The following is a 6,000-nucleotide window of genomic DNA, read 5'->3' on the forward strand; positions in this document are numbered from 1 at the left end:
CACAAAAAACACATAAATGTAATTTTAAAAAAGATTTTAAAGTAAAGTTTTAAATTGTTTAAGTTTTAAGATTAGAAACATATATTTATAAAAATAGTAATTATTAGCATAAAAAAATGATGGCTATCTTACAAGATCCTATTTCAAACCAGAGAAAGAACTCTCTTACTGTAAGATAGACCTTCGAATCTTCATTCCTCCTTCCTATTCACTTGTTTTTCATTTTGTAGTATCTCTACCTGCTATTATTTTTATATTTTTAAATGAAATCTGTACATGCTTTCCATAGAAAATTTGAAAAACACAGAAAAGTATTCGGAAGAAAATAAACAAGAATCTATAATCACTACTAGTTTGTCCTCATGTTTCATTGCTCTTCCGAAGACTTGTGCGAATGCTTCTCAGTTCCTGGCCTGTGTCAGTGGTGATACTGTTAATATGCAAACATGGAATCAGACCTGTGAACCAACGTAGTCTCGTGTAAGTGTAACAAAATTACAGAATTGTTTATGCTTTTGCATAAGGTGGGATGAATATTTACTTATTTGTTTTGGGACTTCCCTCATTCATTTTCTCCTAAATATAAAATATTCATATTCATTATTTTGTAAAATGCAAGACACTATAAAGAAGAAAATAAATAACAACAGTAATTCTACCATCAAGAGATTATCACTGGTAACTTCCAGCGGCTTATTCTATGCAAATACTTATTATATAAACGTCTTAATAAAATTAGGATCTCATTATATATTGTTTGGATTTATTTTTTATTTAACGTTTTCTAATTATCATTTTTTCTACCTTTTAATGGGTAGACTGTATTTCTCTGTATGAACATTCCCCAAGTCATTTAGTCAGCCCTCGATCATTGGACATTTTGGTTATTTCCAAATTTTTACACAGCAACCACACTATTTACTGGGATATGGGGCCATATAAGCAAGTCCTGTAGGGACTATCATTTTACAAAAATTTTTGTTCTCCACGCACATTATACTCGATAGGCGTTTGTTGTGTTGTTTGGCTGGCGGCAGGCGATGGATAGTAGAGGAAGGAAGCATGGAGAAGTGGGAACAGTGTGCTCCATTTAGTTCAAGAACCGTATTTGTTGATATGGGGCGGGGTTCCAGGGAACCCCGCCCCTCAGCCGGTCGTCTCCGGCTCCCACTGTCCGCTGAGCTGCACTGCGCCCCTGTGGCCGAGCCGCGCCTCTGCAGCACAGGACCACCAAACCGCAGTGGTTTGAGGGAGGCCATGTGGATTCATTTCCGGACTGATTTTTAAAATCCAGTTTAAAACAGTAATTTTTCTCTTCAACTCACAAATATAACATGTGCAAGCTCAACATGATAGCATGTGTAGGATTCTGGTCTGTAATAAACACTTCTTTAGAGCCCTGAGCACATGAGTAAAAATAAATTTGCCTCTTCTGTCCCTGTTCTTTCCTCCAGCTTCGGCCCTGGCCACTCTGCCCTTAGGCGCTGTTCTCTAGCCAGAATGAACTTGCAAGATCCCACATGGGTCAGGCTTCTTTTTGCTTCATGGACTTCACACACGCTAAGCAAACTCCATACTCCCTCTCTTACTTCTAAATTTCAGTTAAGGCTTGAACACCTTTTGATTTCCTAAGATGGGGTAGATTGTCGATCGGTGCTGGGAGCTCCCCGAGCCCGGAACAGTAATTCCTGTAAACTCAGCTCTCTCCCCTACTGGACGGGAGGATCCCTGAGCACGCATATGATTCCTCCTCATTTTTTCCACCGCTTTTCTTGACTTGAAGACAGTAAGTCTCAAACAGAACGCAGGAATCTCATATACTCAAAGGAGGAAAACACACGGACATGGATGGTATAGTATATTCTCTCAATTAAGTTCCACTATATTCAATTCTGCCAATATTTATGGGATGCCCATTCTGTCCACAAGTCTTCTGAGAGCATGGGGAGAAGGAAAGAAAAGCTACAGGATGATGAAATGATATCTCCTGCTATTAACTTTGCCAAATTTACTATTTCTTTCAAACACTGCATGGACAAAGCTTGAGGTGTGAAAGTCCAACATCTGGACTTCACTTGAGAGGTTAGGCTCAGGCATGTATATTTTTAAAAGCATTTTTTGGCTACTCTGGTGATTCTAGTGTTGCTAAGATAGAGAATCTTTGCCCTAGAGTAGCTGTATCATTGTAGGAAACTCCTAAGTCCCAAAGTCTTAAACAGTGAGAAATATCGAAGGGAATTTCAGCTAGGTTGGTGGAACACTGAGGACAGCAACCATTTTGGAGCTCTGCTGGTTCTGCCTGCCCAGCATCCATTCTTCTTTATTCTGCTAGGAGCACCTTGATTTTCCTATAGAGAATCACCCCTTCCCTACTCCACGTCCTTGCATTTCTGGTAGGGCTGACTTTTATCCTTGCTCTCCCACTACTCACCCAAAACACACATGTGAGCACACACACATGCAGGTGATACATGCACTCGCAGCCCATCCAAGCTCTGAATTTGCTCTTTTTCAGCTTGAATTGCACTTGGCTTCAGTCATATCTGAACCTTTAGCCTGAACTTCTACCCTTAGACTTTTCAATTATTAAGCCAAAAAACCCCTGTCACTTTTATTCTTTAAATGAGATTAAGGTGGCTTTTGTCATTTGCGACCAAAAATTTTCTAACAGAAATTTATGAGACTTTCGAATAAGCAGTTTTATACTCTATTTATGGAAAGGGGATACATGCCATTTTGTGTTGGGCTGCCAGGTCAAGGAGTGGATCAAAGGAGACTGCTTCTCAATCCTTTGTGTATTAATCGACAAGCATTTAACAAGGTGTCTTGATGTGTCTTGATGTGATCAGATTATTTTCTTGTTCTATGATAAGATCTACTTTATTGTTCCTAGCAGAACTTAAGTTCATTAAACATGAGAAGCTCATTTATTTTGTGTATTTTAGCCCTGTTCAATGTATTTGGGGGGGGGCATTGGTTTTTAAAAGCTTCTCACACATGTAAAATGGAGATAATGAGACTTATTTCACAGAGCAGTTGACGGCAAAATGAAATTACATGTGTGAAACCATTTTATTTTATATAAATGTTGGGTATTTTTACTAAGTAAAATCATTATCACCATCTTTCATTTTCTGTCAGCAAAGTTCCTGGAGAATAATTTATTGTTAGTACTATTGATAGCTGTACAAACACAAGTGGTAATTGAGCAAGTAAATGATGAAAACAGGAAATTTGGCTTCTTTTAGGCTAGAATCATCCGAGGAATGTTGTAAAAATTTAGTTGAAATAATGTCTTCAAAGATGCTTTGAAAAAAAAAGTGCTATGTGATTATCAGAAACTGATATCTCAGCCCTGCAGGTCACTGAATCTTTGATGTTGTTCATTTGCATATATGCTTTATTTCAGAGCTTATTAATATCTGATACTTTTCATTTAATTTTAAAACAGAAAACCCACAGGCTGTTTAATAGAGTGCAGTCTTATACAATAATGGCTTTATCTTGGTTTTCATTCTCGTCGGCCTCCCTGTGGCATTTAACCACCCTGACAACCCACTCCTTCACATTCTTTCCTCCCTTAGAGTCAGTGACACTGTATTTTCCAACTTCTTCTTGACCTTTTCAACTACTTTTGATTCCCTCTTTCTTTCCCTCCCAGCTCTTGCTCTAACTCTGGGGATGCCCTCAAGGCTCAGATATCTCCCTCTCATCTCTCTCATCTTTTTCTCTCATAGCTCTTGCACTCTTTCTCTCTCTTCCTTCCTCCCTCTCTCTCTCTCCTCAGTTCCTGGAGAATTCATCCATTCTCATTTATCTTGCATCAGTCCATAATTCCATCTTCCTATCACTTATTTCAATGTGTATGTTCCGTCACTAACTTTTAATATCTTCAAAATTTTCATCTCCATTATTCTAATTGGCTGCCTTTCAAGTACCCCAATTCAGTTGCTGATATCACCATTGCTCCCATGTGTCTGCCCTCCTTACTGCTTCTCTGTTTTTCATGTCTTTATCCAGGCTCCAAGTACCTCAGTGCCTTTCAGATTCACTTTTCCCCTGCTCTCCCAACACACCAGTCCGGGCCCTCATCATCCCCCTGCCCATTCTCATAGCTAGTCTCCTTAGCTCTAGACTCTCCCTATTCCTGTCTGTCCTGTGGCCTGCAGCTAAATCGAATTGCTCAGATGTCTCTTTGTGAGCTCCATTAGTAGGCATGTTGGTGCCCCCAGCACCTGGCACAGCGCCCGGCACATGTTATGGCTCTCAATTGATTATCATTCCCTTGCTCAGGGGAGTTGCTTCAGAGCATGTGTGTGTGTGCATATATGTGTATGATAACAATTTCAGACTTTGTGCTTGACTAGTTCTTTATAACATAAATTATTCATCCCATCTTAATTTCAACAACTTCATAGAGCAAACCATTTACTCAAGCCAACCTGGTTTTTCCTTTTATAAACTTACACTGCACTGGTAATTAAGACCAAACTATTTAGCGATCATTAATTCTCTACTGTAAATATAATTTGTCTCCCTAACTAGATTATGAGATCCTGAAAACCCAAAACTCTATTAACTGGCTGTTGTAGAATAGTCTTTTGATCCACTCCCTATCAAAACACACTTTCACCACACATACTGCCTCTGAACCCACTAAAGTTTTTTTTTAAATCTGATATTTTCCCCTATATATTTATGTTTGCCTTTTTGTTTATAGATCCATAACATATATTTATATATCTTATAGCACCTAACACCATGCTGAGTACCAGAGGCCCCTTGTTAAATGCTTGTCGATTAATACACAAAGGATTGAGAAGCAGTCTCCTTTGATCCACTCCTTGACCTGGCAGCCCAACACAAAATGGCATCTTGGTGGCCTGAAGTTAAATACCTTTTCTCTGGAGATGTAACTTGTCAGAGGCATACAACGTAGACTATAATATTTGATATTTAAATGATAGGACCCTCAATATTTATTTTTAGATTAAAAAAAAGAGAAGGGAAAGCAATGATAACAACATTTGATAAACATGACTGAATAAAAAAAAAACCATGGGAATTACAATGATAGACTGCCTCTGAGCTGCTGCAATTAAAAAAAGAAAAAGCGATGATGTTGACCAAGAGATTTTTATCAGTCCAGTTTTCTGTCATTTCTGATTTCTTTTCTTTTTTTTTCTTTTTTCTTTTCTCCACAACAGAAATGACTAAATGATCACCTGGTAGCCTGAAAGAATTAATGGACCTCTTTTCAATTCCTAAGTCAAAGTGAGAAAGTTATTTTGAACACTTTGTAGAATCTAACACATTGTGTGGCTGCAGGAAGGAGCTTCAGAAATGGAGTCTTTAAGGCTGTATAATTCTGCATGTATTTGAATAATTAAAACTCACGTACCCCCTCCCCTAGAGATCCTTTTATTCCTAGCACACTGCCGACATTAATGACATGAAGCATAGTGCATTCGCACACTTTCTGAAACAACTGCGCTAATTGTGAACTTGCCAACTCCTAACAAAAATGCTAGTGTGCATTGCTCTGCAATTGTGCCCAGTTCTTCGAAGAGATAGCAACACTTTTGTCTCCAGTAGCCAAGACTCACAGATGGGTCACTCGGCTGAGGCAGAACTGGGCTACACTCTTGGCAGATGGATTGGAAAGTTGGCTGACTTGTTCAGAAACCTGACATCTTGATCATCTCCATCCTCCACAAACTCTTCTGACCCACAATTCAGCTTCATCACCTTCTCTCCTCATCAGCATTCTCCTTGGAAAAGTTCTTTTTTCCTATGTCACTCACTTTTGCTCTATTTCTTTGATGATTGTATGTTTGCATGTCATTATATTTATATATATAGATCTCTGTATATTTTTATATATATTATACATAAATGTATTTTATATTATATAGAAATATTACATATATAAAGACAGAAAGAAAGACAGAAAGAAAGACAGAAAGACAGAAAGACAGAAAGAAAGAAAGAAAGAAAGAA

Source organism: Pteropus medius, unplaced genomic scaffold (genome assembly GCF_902729225.1).
Source record: "Pteropus medius unplaced genomic scaffold, Ma_sr-lr_union100, whole genome shotgun sequence".
Classification (NCBI taxonomy): domain Eukaryota; kingdom Metazoa; phylum Chordata; class Mammalia; order Chiroptera; family Pteropodidae; genus Pteropus; species Pteropus medius.